At 39.8% G+C, this 15,948-nt stretch overlaps 1 protein-coding gene across 1 annotated transcript in view; it reads left to right on the plus strand.

The window, feature by feature from the left end:
* The window catches only part of LOC118232142 (basement membrane-specific heparan sulfate proteoglycan core protein-like), a 1,449,502-nt gene that overhangs the window by 1,125,543 nt on the left and 308,011 nt on the right, over positions 1-15,948 (plus strand). The gene's annotated exons all lie outside the window — the stretch shown is intronic.

The following is a 15,948-nucleotide window of genomic DNA, read 5'->3' on the forward strand; positions in this document are numbered from 1 at the left end:
ACAGTTATAGTAATTTGGGAAAAATCCTCCACCAACAGCTCTTTATAAAATGGATAAACTAGCAGAAACAGACAGCAGTTCTGTGAAGTTAAAGACAAAAAGAGACTCTTTCACCCTGATCTCCGTCATTTCTCATTCTCTGCAGATTCTCTCCTCTGTGTGTTTTAATCCCACACTGAGGCCTCGTCAGCTCTCTGAAGCACAGAGTTTGTGTCGCTGGCTGCGTTTGTCACTCTCTGAAGGCTCTGCTCTGAGGTGAGAAACAGGAAGAGACTCAGTTACACATAAGTGAGCCTCCAGTTGCACTGTTAAAAGGGAACCAGAGTGGCCACACAGTCCCTTGCATTCCCTATCCACTCTGTTGTCCCAAAAAACGGATTCCTCTGTCGACTTAGTGGATTATATATCACAGAATCACTTGAAGAATTTTATCATTACAGAAGTATATTTTTCACATGTTAAAAAATCACACTAAATAATATCCACAGCTACAATTACAACATATTGAGAGTTAAGTGGGAAATAATCCTCAATAGTTTAAACCAATAAAAATAAGGAGGACTGAAAATGACTGCATCACACGGTGATGAACTGGATGAACTGTAACCTGCCTGGTGTGTATCTGTGCTTTGTGTCTTCTGCTCAGCACAGACCTACTGACTTTGTAGTTTCATAAAAATACAGCCTGTGCACAGAACTGTCCTTTGCTTTTCTGAACGGCTGGTACGGTTATTATGGTGAGAATATCCAGGAGGGAACTTGTTACTTACAGTACGAGAGCGTCTGCTCCTCCCTCTCTCTCTGTTGGTGCTCTTCTTCCTGCTGAAAAGTGGGGAAGGGGATGGGGGGGGTGAGTAACAGACCTTCAGGAGCTGTGGATCTGCCATCCCAGATGACATTTTGTCATAACATTCCTACCTGCTCCTCTGAGTTCAACAGCAAAACTGTAAGATTACTGCATATCTCTCTGACATCTAATGGTGCATTTCTAATGATGTCATCTCAGTGATGTTTGATACCCAGATGATTTTGCATTGCAAACATTTACCTTGTGCACACCATGATAGCAAAGAGTGCAATAGCCACAGAGATTCCAACAACCATCCATAGGAGCACTGTGTTATCTCCTGCTATAAATAAACTGATATAGCATTTCAATTTACATTTACATAGCAATAAAGTCTTTAATCCAGAGTTGTTTAAAATAAGTGCATGCATAAAGGTAGGAAGGTCAATGCAACACTCAATTAAAATTAATTAAATCAGAGTTAAACATGAGTTAAGTGTGTCAACCAGCAAACAAACTAGATATCGGTGATCAAATATGCAAGCGATCTATAACAGATACTGGAACAGGAACAATCACCCTTCTTCAAAACGATAGAGGTGTTACTGTACATTACGTGTTACGCACCTTTTATGTTGTCTGACACAGAAGTAGAGGTCTGAGCTCCATGAGTGTTCTGAGCCAAGCAGTAGTACTGTACTCTGCTCCAGGATGGCACTAGACATAAAGTTTGATTATAAAATGTTTATTTTATCTCCATGTGAATACATTGATATAAGTTGGAAAAATATCAGGACAGTGATACAATTTTTGTTGTTTTCGCTCTGTACTCCAGCAGATTGAAAAATGTGGGGGCATTTACATCCACATCAGATGATCCGATGTATAAAGTACTGCCCTTTTTATAAATAGTCCCAATACCTTCGCATTTCACTTGTATTTTTAGATAATCATTTTCCTTCTCATGCTTCATCATTTTATCTTTTTAATTAGTAATTATCTGATTGCATAGTTTATGGGATTTTTCTTGCCATTCAAATGACATAGACCTATTCAGTAAATCCACAACTTAAAATGTGAAGTAACAGCATCTCAGAATCTTGAGATCAATGAACACCTAAATGAATAACGTGTTCTGCATATTATTACTTTCACAGAAGATGAACTGAACTGAACTGCCCTCCTCTATTTCACCAGAGGGACTCACTGATACTGAGGTGTTCTTGGGAGCATCTAAAATCAATAGAGAAATGTGTTCAATTCCATATAATTTCTCGATTTCTGTGATTTGTCTCAAATAGATTCAGAACCATTTTTTGCAATGGAAAGTTTATAATGAAGCTGAAATATCACATGGCAAATGCTTTCTTTGTTTGGAAATGAGTAGAATATACTGCATCCTTTTATGTGGGTTGGTAAATGGCCTTGAGACACAGGTTAGAAAAGCTTTCAATAATGACTGCAGTATTTAGATAAGAAATTTTATTTAGCATTATTTAGAAAGGTTAAAAATAGAAAAAGAAACACACAAACCAGTTTGCTTGGTATATTAAGAGTAACTATTATTTGGTATAAAACATCTGCAGTACATATGGTATGTTTACTTGCCCTGTGCAAACTCAGAATTACTACTCATTTAACTTATGACATGTCCGTATCATCTGGCTTACTCATCATGTTATATCAATTATATCATTATTAGATTTTCCCTCCACTGGCCAGTGTGACTGCTTTACTCAGTGTCTTACGATTGCAAAGTTTCGTAAAAATACTCAGGAGATACTGACTCTCTGTGTCTGAAGCTGAGATGCACAGATATACTCACATTGCACATCAAGACGTATAGGAGGAGATGTTTTTGTCCCAATCCCATTCCCTGTCGCACAGATGTATTCTCCTGCATCCTGCAGTGTGATGCTTTTAATGGTGTAACTGGATCCTCTCCATGAGAGTTCAGCACTATTATTCTTATACCAGGTGTATCTCTGCACTGGTGGGTTGGCATCGCTGCTGCAGGTCAGAGTCACTGAACTGCCCTCCACTATTTCACCAGAGGGGCTCGCTGATACTGAGATGTTCTTCGGAGGATCTGAAAGAGTAAATAACCTGTCCTGCAGTTTTAATTAAAATTCACACTGAGGTGTTCTTGGGAGCATCTAAAATCATTAGAAAAATGTGTTAAATTCCATATAAGTTCTCATTCACTGTGTTCCATCTCAAAGCACAAGTAGAGACATTAATTTCAAAGTAAAGTTTATAATGGAGCTGAAATCTCACAATGTGATGTGGAGGGGTGGTGTGGTTAGGGCGCCATCTGCAGGCAGAGTGGGAGCAGTATAGCTGGCTAACAACCACGCCTGTTTGCAATTACAATTGATTACAATGGTTTATATGCACTGCCTGCAGTGAGACCGGGGTGCTGGAATGAGAGACGCACGCAGGAGAGGCATGCCATCTAATCCCCATCATTATCGTCTGTATTTTGTTTTGTTTTGTTTTGTTTTTGTTTCCGTGTTTTTGGTATAGAGCGCACAATAAAGCCTTGGTGCCTCTAACAACGACGGATTGTGTGGTTTGTGGGGAAAAGGACTGCAGAACCTGTTACAGTAAATACCCCAGTATATCAAGCTTTGTTACAAAATGAACTGGATATACTGTAGCTTTTTATGGTAGTTGGAAAATGACACAGCAGAATCAAGTTTTCAAAAGTGACAGAAGGATTTAGATATGTCTTTTTAGCATCTTCATTAATAATGATAACTTCATTTTTTAAAGTTGAACAGCTGCATGTGGTACCTTTTTTGCCCTTTGCAAACTCAAAATGACTACACGTTTTACCTAAGACACGTCAGTATGATCAGACTCATCACTGTATGATAATTTAATTATATCTGATTTCTCCTCCACTGGCCAGTGTGACTGCTTTACTCAGTGTCTTACTGCTGTGAAGTTACCCAAAGACACTCAGGAGATACTGACTCTCTGCTATGCGTGTATGAAGCTGAGATGCACTGATATACTCACACTTCACATCAAGACTTTTAGGAGGAGATCTGTTTCTCCCAATCCCATTCCCTGCCACACAGTAGTATTCTCCTGTATCCTGCAGTGTGACGCTATTAATGGTGTAACTGGATCCTCTCCATGAGAGTTCAGCTCTATTCTTATACCAGGTGTATCTCTGCACTGGTGGGTTGGCATCACTGCTGCAGGTCAGAGTCACTGAACTGCCCTCCACTATTTCACCAGAGGGGCTCACTGATAATGAGACGCTCTTCGGAGGATCTGAAAGAGAAAATAACAGGTATTGCCATTTTATATAGATGTCACACTGAGAGGTGACATCTATATAAATATACTGATATACTGATACTGAGATGCTCTTGGTAGAATCTGAAGGAGGGAACAATGATTTGTAGTTTCATGTGAAATTTAAACCTGACTCAGGCATACTGTAAGGAGTGTTTTCCCATCATTGCATCATGGCATGTTTTCAGGTATTGAAACTTCATCCAGTGCTTTAGTGTCAGTACATTTACATGTAGCATAAAATAATCTGTACAATTTAGTGGAAAATTATGGCTGAAATCTTTCAGATTAGTGAGATTTGAAGAATTTTCAAAATCAGAAATATTGACGACCACACAAGTTTGCCTAGCACTCACATCTCACATTAAGAGCCACTGCAGGGGACCGAAGCTCATAGCCTTTCACAGCACAGGTGTAGCTGCCTCGGTCTTCACTGCTCGCTCTGAACTGGTGACTCTGATCAGTGAAGGACAGAGGAGATCCGTCCCTGTACCAGATGAAGGCTGGGCTGCCAGTCAGAGTGCAGGTGGTGCTACAGGTCAGTCTCACACTCTGTCCCTCTGTGCCAGGATTCACCATCACCTGTAGATCTGCAAATAGCAAATTAGACCTGTAAAAAAGCTTCCATTCATACTTGTGGGAAGAGAAGAAGAGTTTATAGCCTAAAACAATTACCTGTAACTGCCAATGTGACCCCAGGTTCTCCAATAGAATTTCCACCATCAAGGTCAGTCAGGAACCTGAATCGGTATTCAGTTGGTTTATTCTAAAAGTGCAGTCACTGTTCTGATTCCCCAGGTACTCCACACGGTGAGTGTACTCTGGGTCCTGGGACAGGTCCTCAGGCTCCTGTGGCTTGTTCCAGTGAATAAACCAGAATGTTTTCTGCACTCTGTGAGATGTGGGATATGAGTAAGTGCAGCTCATGTCTACTGAAGACCCCTTTAAGGCACAGATTCTCTCAGGGGTGTAAGTCACTCCCCATCCCCTCTGGCTCAGAACACCTGAAAAATACAAACAAACACACACACACACACACACACACACGCACACACACACACACACATACAGACACACATACACGTACATACACACACACACGCGCGCGCACACACACACATGCGCACACATACACACAAACACATGTATACATACACATACATACACACACAAATGCACACACACACACACACACAAATGCACGCACGGACACACACAAATACACTGCTCAGCCACCTTTTAAAACACAGATGTTTTGGCAACATGACAGATAAGGGATTCAATTAACAAAACTTTAAATAAACTGCACCTAACTACACCAAAACTATGGAACATCAATAATTGTACTTGTATTTCAATACTAACTGATGTCAGTAGATGGCAGGAGCCACCCATCAATGTGAGATTCGCAGGTACAGGAAGTCTTGCTTAGTAGCTAGCTTTGCTAGAATGTAGTAGCACTGAAATACTTGTGTCGTCATTCTAAGAATGCAACATGCACAATCAACAGATCTGATCATTTAGTACAGCAACAGATATTTATATCATGCCTCTGTCTCAGTTTCAATGCTGAGTGTGAAGAGGAACTTCATCTTATAAGTTCTCTCTTTTTTCCCCCTCTCTTCAGACTCTAAACTAATGTACTGTAGAACATTACTTTATAGAAATTATATACATTCCTGGAAAAAAAAACACACAAACAATTTACCTGACACGGAGAGGACGATTACCAACAAGGTATTGAAGAGCATGGTTGCATCAGATTGAAAATATTTATCCAAATAAACATATACAGGTCTTGATTATTATTTAGACTGTGAAAATGAACAGCACAAACAAAGACTGTCAGAGTATTCTATTAATTTGCAGAAATACCAGAATAACAATTACTACACAAGCCCACACAGTGAGGTAATGTGCTGCTGATGCCTAATAATGCTTTGGGTTTCATGAAGAGCTCACACAGTTTCCAGAAAGCAGAGATTCAAACAGCATTTTACTTGATGAATGTTATTTGTATGGAAGAAGCAGGAATCATTTCTAGTCAGAAAATGCATTTTATTTTCATATTTGATTCCAGTTTAATCTTCTTGCACCACACAATACTGTAACACAATTTAGACTAAATGAAATGATATGATAATGCACTTACCAAGAAAGAATTCTGATTTGGCCTCAGTGGTTTGCTAATGAGCCTTTAGTATAAAACAGCCTTACAGACAGAGCAGTGTGGCTGAATGTGACAGTGAAGAAAGTACTTCACACTGAATATAAAACAATATGTTACAGATCTGACTCACTTCCTGAAGGCCATACACGTTTTAGATTTTATTGGATACAAACGTTTGAATAAAATATACGGAGTCTTTGCTTTGTGTCTGGACTGGACCAGTAGTGCCTTTTCAAAAAGACTGGGTAATTCTCATTTCTTTGCCCCCACTGTATTATTGAAATTCAGATGTCAATATTTATGATCATTTTGGCATATTATGCTTATAAAATAAACATAACTACTATCTTCACAAAAATGATTCCGGATTACAACACAAACTGATGCTAAGATCTGAGGCTTTGGCTATTCCAATACATACATCAATCCATCCATTATCTATACCCGCTTATCCTGAGCTGGAGCTGGTGCTGTAGCCTATCCAAGTATGCATTGGGCGAGAGGCAGGAATACGCTCTGGACAGGCTGCCAATCTATCGCAGGGAACACACACCATTCACTCACACATTCATACCTATGGGCAATTTAGAGTCTCCAATTGGCCTATTTGTATGTTATTGGACCGTGGGAGACAACCGGAGTACCCGGAGGTACATGCAAACTCCAGACAGAAAGGCCCCAAGCCGAGATTCGAACCCAGTGCCTTCTTACTGTGAGGCGACAGTGCTACCCACTGCACCACCATGCCACCCCTATTCCAATACATGTACAGTAGAGGTTAATATAAAAGTGACTGTAAAAGGTGTGATAGGCATCAGGCACAGTTAATCACTGATACATTCAGGAGCCCTATACAAAATCCATTACCTAAACCAGATTATTTAATTCAGTTTAGTAAAAGATCGTCCAAGAAATTGATCTGAAATGTACATACAGGACTCATCGATTTTAATAATTGCCCCATATACAGGTAGATTGAATGTATTGCATCCATCTATCCCTCCTAGGTAAATTTTACTGCCACAATCAGCATGCTTTACCATTGCTACCATACATAGCTCAGTCGTGTTTATGTTTCATGCATCGGATTTTTGACATGAAGCTGGAACATCAACAAAACGCTGCTTTTGTTTGGCCTATAACCCACTTATTAACATAAAGATTGCACACACTGTACTTTCACAGAAGATGAAAGAAGTGGACAGGCGTAGTTTTCGTATCTTTGTGTATGGCAGTAGTGCAGTAGGGTGGTTTGGGGGTCCAGAGTGTGGCTCTGGGAGCTCTGAGGTTGCAGTTTCCATCCCCACCTGGAGCACTGCTCTGGGGCCCCAAAGCGGGTACTGTGAGGTGCCCCTGCTTGGCTCTTTTGTGCAGAGGAGTAGCGGGCGCGGCTGTGGGTGAAGCTGCCTAATTTCAGACGAGTGCCACCCTGAAGACAGACAGTTAATGCGCTGCTCATTTCCTGCAGCCTGTTCTATTCTTTATTTTATTTCACACCTCAGTTCAGTGTCCGGTCATGCAGCGCTGTTTTTGTGGTTGATGTTCATGTGACCTTTTAGAACTTCGGTTTCGCTTTGCCTGTTATACGGTCCTTCATGCACATAATTAGTTACATTTCAATGCTAATTTTTCATGAAGATGACTTTTACTACATACAATAATAATACTATACAATAAGTTGTTTCTTTCACAGAGATGAACTTGATCCCCAAATGTGAACTAAATGGAATGCAGGCAAAACATGATGGCCATATAAAGATAATAATGATAATTTTTTTATCAAAACAGAGGTTCAAGGTTCACAGTGCTATACAATGCTCAAATAAATCATAATATATTGATAAACATAATAAAACAATGTATGTAAAGAAAACAAATACAAAGATGCATTATTTCAAATAGCTAAACAGACAGAAAGTAAAAATGGGGTCAATACAACAAGGCAATGTAAAATGTAAACACTGTTTTAAAAGTTTTTGGACCTTGCTTTTAAAAGTGTCATGAGTTTGGAGATTATAATCTGCATAATAATCTTCCCATTCAATGTGAGAGAATACATGCGCATGTACATGAGTTATGAGCGTGTGTGTAACAGGGTTATATAAATGTGTAACGGTGTCAGGAGCATGTATGCAGCAGGGTTACATGAACATGCATGTTGCAGCAGGGTTACATGAACATGCATGTTGCAGCAGGGTTACATGAACATGCATGTTGCAGCAGGGTTACATGAACATGCATGTTGCAGCAGGGTTACAGTACTTTGGGAAAAATCCTCCACCAACAGCTCTTCGTAAAATGAATAGGCTAGCAGAAACAGACAGCAGTTCTGTGAAGTGAAAGACAAAAAGAGGCTCTTTCACCCTGATCTCCACCATTTCTCATTCTCTGCAGATTCTCTCCTCTGTGTGTTTTAATCCCACACTGAGGCCTCGTCAGCTCTCTGAAGCACAGAGTTTGTGTCGCTGGCTGCGTTTGTCACTCTCTGAAGGCTCTGCTCTGAGGTGAGAAACAGGAAGAGATTCAGTCACATAATAAAGTGCGCCTCCAGTTACACTTATATACTTTTTTTTTTTCAAAATTGTGGTGGTCAAGACATCAGTGACACAGGAGCATGTATGCAGCAGGGTTACATGAACATGCATGTATGCAGCAGGGTTACATGAACATGCATGTTGCAGCAGGGTTACAGTACTTTGGGAAAAATCCTCCACCAACAGCTCTTTATAAAATGGAGAATCGAGCAGAAACTGACAGAAGTTCTGTATAGAGATCTGGAAACTCACGTTTTTACTTCAGCTCTGCATAGCTTTTAGATTGAGAGAGGATGTCCCAGTGACACCCTCACAAAATGCAACATTCAGGCAGATTTTGAGAAACAGATATCTAAAGAACTTGTATGTTGTAAATGTTGTAATATTTGACGTATTGTCAGAGGACAAATCAATTTCCTATCAAAAAAACAAAAAAAAAAAATTCCCCTGAAGCACGTCTTAAAAGATGTCTTGGGGGCTAGGGGTCTCAAACTCCAACCCTGTACGACCACAGACTCTGCTGGTTTTTGTGATGTCACTCAGCAGCTCATTTAGGCCTTGGAAACAAGGCGTGCAGACTCCTTAGACCATCGGTGACTTATAACGCTTACCTCATACACGCAACAGCAGCAACGAGTGCAACAGCCACTGTGATTCCAACAACCGTCCATACAAGCGCTGTCCTATCCCCTACTGCAAATAAGCAGACATAGCATTTTAATTCATGTTTAGGTATGTACCAGAGACTACAATACAGAGTGACTTAAAAATAAGTGCATACAACTGGAAGACTGGAAGGACAACGCCAGACCAGGAAAATCAATGAAATTGCAGATAAAGTTGTGTAGGCCAGTACAAGTTAGCTGAGAGAGCTGTGTGGGCTAGTTCAGGAACCAGATATGGGCATGCATACCCTAATTCCCCCCAAAAATATAAACTATAATCTAAATGGGTGTGATGTACTGCAGATTGTGTTGGAGGTGATAGAATCCATATTTGATTATCCATTATGACCTTTACAAGTATGTCATACTTTATTGTCTAGATGAAGGCTGGTCCTAGTTATACATTATTTTCAGTGATACCATGACAAAAATAATCAAACACCCAAGTAATCTATAACAGATTCTGAAACAGAAACAGTCACCTTTGTTCAAAAGAATAGAGATATTATTGTAGATCACTTGTCACTCACCTTCTATGTTGATTGACACAGCAGTATAATTGTGACCTCCATGTTTATTCCGTGCCTCACAGTAGTACTGTCCTCTGTTCCAGGATCTAAAGTTCTCTGTCCAGATCCTGCATGCTAGACTCCAGTGTCATTCTTCTTATACCAGGTGTAGTTCTGCACTGGTGGGTTGGCATCACTGCTGCAGGTCAGAGTCACTGAACTGCCCTCCACTATTTCACCTGAGGGGCTCACTGATACTGAGACTTGACTTGTGGAATCTGTAAAACATTCAGCAGTTCGATAAATGTCATGCTGCCCCCTGCTGTCCAGCAATGTGTACAACATACACACAAGTAAAAAATCGGGTATCAGGCTTGAACACAGATCATATCTTCTGGATCTGCAGTAAGCTTAGGGTGAGAATAAGAAATCAACACAAAAAATACGTCTACTACTATGTTTTGGTTCTTGGGAGAATCTGTAAGAGGAAACAATGGTTAGTAGTTTTGTGTGAAATGTAAACTTGAGTAATCTGCACAGTTTAACTGTACATCAATGATGAAACCTTTCAAACCTGAGGGAATGGAAAAACTCTCATTTCAACAGTGATGATAGCATCACAAGTAGTGTGGAACACACAAGTTTGGCCCCTTGTACTCACATCTCACATTAAGAGCCACTGCAGGGGACTGAAGCTCATAGCCTGTTACAGCACAGGAGTAGCTGCCTCGGTCTTCACTGCTGGCTGTGAACAGGTGACTCTGGTCAGTGAAGGACAGAGGAGATCCGTCCCTGTACCAGATGAAGGCTGGGCTGCCAGTCAGAGTGCAGGTGGTGCTACAGGTCAGTCTCACACTCTGTCCCTCTGTGACTGTGTCAGGATACACCATCACCTGTAGATCTGCAAATAGCAAATTAAACCTATAAAAAGGCATCTCTCCTATCCTCACTCTTCCATTTGTACTTGTAGGAGGAGAATCCTCTGAGTTTATAGCATAGAATAATTACCAGTGACTTCCAAAGCGACACCAGGTTTTCCAGTATATTTATCATGGGCGGTCACGAACCTGAATCGGTATGTTTTTGAATCAGTTTCTCTCAGTTGGTTTAATCTAAAAGTGCAGTCATTGTTCTTATTCCCCAGGTCCACACGGTCAGAGTACTCTGAGTCCTTGGACAGGTCTTCAGGATCCCATATCCTTCACCAGCCATTAATAAACCAGAATGTTCTCTGCACTGTGTAATCTGTGGGATATGAGTAAGTGCAGCACATGTCTACTGAAGACCCCTTTAAAGCACAGATTCTCTCAGGGGTGTAAGTCACTCCCCATCCCCTCTGGCTCAGAACACCTGAAAACACACACACACACGCATGCACACACACAGCACATACACACACACACACGTGTTGGCAACATTACAGACCATGGATTCAGTTAATGAAAATGAACTTTAAAACAACTGCGCCTAATATTTCCTCCAAAAATATAGAATGTCAGTAATTGTACACAGTCGACTGCTCTGGTATTTTAGTAAAATCAGAGATATTTCCATCATGTCTGTCTCAGTTTCAAAGCCAGGTGTGAAGAGAAACTTCAGAGGAACCTCTCTTCTGGTGAAAAAGAGCAGTTGGATTGCTCAAAGCTAATACATCATGTAGTACATCATGTTATGGAAACTATATGCATTCCTCTGCCAATTAAGGGTTAAGGGTTTTGAAATTTTTCACATTTGCCGCTGATTCAGATAATGATTTTCACAAGGCAGGGACAATAATAATTACTAAATTCTTTTTGTAGACGGAAACATTAGAACTACTTTTGGAAAAAAAAAAAGAAAACGTTTTTACACAGATTACCTGACACAGACAGGAGGGTGAGGGTTACCAACAAGGTTTTGGAGAGCTTGGCTGGATCCGACTGAAAATAGCAACCCAAATACACATATACAGCTCTTGAATATGTAAAAATGAATGGCGGAAACAAACACTGTCAGAGTATTCTATTTATTCACATAAATACACAAGTCTAACAAATACTACACAAGCGCACACAGTGAGTTAATGTGCTGCTAATGTCCCTAAATGCTCAGGTTTTTATGAAGAGCTCACACAGACCAGACAGAGACTCAAACAGGCTGTGACTTGATGCCTGATATTTGTATGGAAGAAACAGCAATCATTTCTAGCCAAAAAAAACGAACATTTTATTTTATATTTGATTCCAGTTTAATCTTCTTTCACTACAAAATATTGTGACATAGTTTAGACTAAATGAAATGATATGATAATGCACTTACCAGGAGAGAGTTCTGATGTGGCCTCAGTGGTTTGCTAATGAGCCATTAGTATTAAACAGCCTTACAGACAGAGCAGTGTGGCTGAATGTGACCGCGAAGAAAGTGCTTCACACTAAATATAAAGCAGAATGTGCTGATGCAGATCTGACTCACTTCCCCTTTTTCAAGTAAAGCATATTTTAAGTTAACAGAGAAAAATGGCTGAATTAATGCAGGCATTCGCTTTGCGTCTGATCAGGACTAACTGTACATTTTTAGCTGCGACCGCGGCTCTATAGCTCTGTCTGTCGGTCGGTCAGTCGGTCAGTCGGTCGGTCCACAAAAACTGTCCCACCCCGTAGCGGCCACAGTTTTTGCCCCAGGAGGCTGAAATTTGGCATGGACGTTGGTCATGACCGAAGGTAGAGCTGAGTAACTTTCAAGGCCGATTGACCAAGAGGGGGCATGGCAATGGGTGTGGCCTATCAGAAAAAGGTGCATAACTCCCGAATGGATTCACAGATTTGCACAAGATTTTGTGGAAAGGTTGGTCATGAGCCAAAGAAGAGGTAAAATGTTTGTGTGAGGGTGTGTGAGGGGGCGTGGTGATGGGCGTGGCCTATCACAAAAAGGCGTATAACTCCCGAATGGATTCACAGATTTGCACAAGATTTTGTGGAAAGATTGGTCATGAACCAAAGGAGGTCATGTGTTTGTGTGAGGGTGTATGCATGGCTGCATGCACACATGGATGCATGCGCATGTGCGGTCGCAGCTATTGCAGATTGACGCTTGTTAAAAGGCTGGGTAACTCCCACTTCCCTTCCTCTTATTGAGATTCTGATTGCAATATGAATATCAATGACAACAGCTGCACTTAATCCCAATAATTTGCAATTAAGTTTATTTTGGATATTATACAGTAACCTTTATTTATACAGGGAAATCACATTGAGACACTGGGTCTCTTTTTCAATGGAGCCCTGATGACAAAAGAAAAACAGTCTAACAGACAAAAGCTAAAGGTCCCAATACATAAAATGAATATATGAAAACAACTTTTAAAAATGTAAAATAAATAAATCAATAATAAAATAGAATAAAATAAAATACAATTAATAAAAACAATTAAACAGTTCAATTCAGTCATAACATTTACATTCAAAGGTACCCAGTTTCTTAATCAGGGTCCTGAATTAGCCCATGGTAATCAAAGAGTTCAGCTTTAATGCACACTGCAACTCATTCCAGGCATGAGGAGCACTATATCTAAATGCACTTTTACCCAGTTCAGAGTAGACCCGTGGCACCTGGAGAATCAACCAGTCCTGAGAACGAGTCTGATAGGCTCCAACTCTCCATTCAATAAGAGATAAAATATAAGGAGGTAGCTTTTTGAGAAGTGCTTTATATAAAAACAGGTACCAATGTTGGTCTCTTCTCTGAGATAGGGACGGCCAGCCCACCTTCTTATACAGCACACAATGGTGAGTACCAGGGCTGCCCCCTGAAAGTCGACGATTCGAATCATCTGTTAGAGACGACTGAGATTCTCTGAGTCGAGCCGTCAATGTGTATTACAATACCGGAATACATCATTATAGAATCCTACAGAAATGGAGAGTGGTTATATTACAATATTTTCAATTATAAATAAAATAAAGGGAATTATAAATTTAAGTGTTTATATTCTTGCAACCTGCGCATGCTAGAAGAATTCCACGTGACAACATATGCGGTGAACTGGAGGGAGAAGCCGAAACCTGAAGAACACTGTGTAACTCCCGTTAAATCATTTATTTTATAGGCCTATTATTTATTTTGTTGTGTAGGAAAAGCCTGAATACAAACGTTTGCTTTTTCATCTTATATAATTATAGGCTAATCCTAATTTGTGTTTAATTTGATTATTTATTTAGGCTCTTACACTTTCTTACACTACGCTTAGATTTATTCATTATTTTTTAGGCTGTGTTTAAAGGGAAATAGCCTACAGAAATAGAATATTCTTTTGAAGACAAGAGGTCAGTTATTATTTCAAAGCGGACAATGCCGTGAATTTATTTAAACCGTTTGCACTTATTTTAATCTAAAAGAAATCAAATCTTAAATTGTTTAATTTGTTAATTTATTATTTTTTAGATTTATTTAGATTTATATAGCCTATTAGGCTACTTTTTTGTATTTAAGAGAAACAAAAAGGGTCTCGTTGAAGACGAGACGTCAGTTATTTCAAGGCTGACAATACCGTTTATTTCAACTGTTGTTTACAAAGGCATTATTTCAACTAAAATAATTCAAATCTTAAATTGCTTCATTTGTTAGTTTATTATTTTACATGTTTGTTTAGATGTATAGGCCTATGTTAGGCTTCTTATATTTAAAGAGAAATAAAGAAGTAGCCTAGGCCCCTATCCTGTTCATTTTTAATGTTTACAGCAAAATAAAGAAGTTATAAGAGCTAGGTTTAACCAGAAATACCTGTGTACTGTCTCATTATTCCAACAAATCCACAAGCAGGCTAATGCATTGTTGGCAATTCAAATCAGTCATCTGGTGTCATGCAGTTGTCTTAACGGATTGATTTTAAATGCTAAAAAAATGTTCATATGACTCTGTTGTACTTGACTATGTTAACGTGGTCTAAATCAGCACTGAAGCACATGCCAATGTACTATTTTGCCAGAAAGTCTTATAGACCTTCGTATATAAAACGAGTTGTCGAATCGTCATATTGAACTGCCGAATCCGATTTGACTAAGAAAATTCTGAGTCGGGTACAGCCCTAGTGAGTACGGTACCTATCTCCAGTGATGTAACAAAGGATCTTTCAAATTTATACAGGTAGGAACAGTAATTAATTGGCTTAAACCCAGATCAATACAGGTAGACTTTAAACAATCGGAGGATGGGGACAACCAGTTAAGGTTAAGATCTCCTAAAATAACCACCTCAGAGGATAGGAAGGGAGCTAGCAGTTCTGCTGTAGCATTCATGACATTAGCAGCTGCAGAAGGTGGGAGATAGACTGCTACCACATAGAGGCTAACGTTAGGACTTAGTTCTATTTTAGTGACTCGCAGTTCAAACAGCTTGGGAACAGAAAGACTTAGTGATTTAGTTGTGTGTAGGTTATGTTTAATACAAGTTGCTACCCCACCGCCTTTTTTAGGCCTGTCACATCTAAAAACATTATATTCCTTTAGCACAATAGAATCATCTTCAATAGAACTGTTTAGCCATGTTTCAGAGAAAACAAAAACATCAGGATTAGTATCGTTGACCAAAATGTCCAGTAAATCCATTTTGGGAAGAATGCTGTGAATATTAAGGTGCATCTGCCCAAGCCCCTTCCTTTTATTTTAGTCTAAGGGTGCATGCAAGGAGAGGGCCGGTTAACTGAACTAACTGGTCTACGATTTGGGAGTAGAATAATTGAAATGAGACTGCTATGGCTAACACCACTTGATCTGTACACACACTGAAGGTGTGACGAGGCCTAGAAACAGAATATAAAATAACCTGGGGTCTCTGGGTAAATTATTTGTCCAGGGAAGTTGTTGAGTCAGGGGTACATGCAAAGGGGAAAGAACCCTGGCGTCAATAACAGTCATAGTTCAATCCATGATTGATATTTCTGGACAGGATGTAGGATCCATCAAATGGTAAATGGTAAGTGGACTGCATTTATATAGCG

This window comes from Anguilla anguilla, chromosome 1, assembly GCF_013347855.1.
Source record: "Anguilla anguilla isolate fAngAng1 chromosome 1, fAngAng1.pri, whole genome shotgun sequence".
Taxonomy (NCBI): domain Eukaryota; kingdom Metazoa; phylum Chordata; class Actinopteri; order Anguilliformes; family Anguillidae; genus Anguilla; species Anguilla anguilla.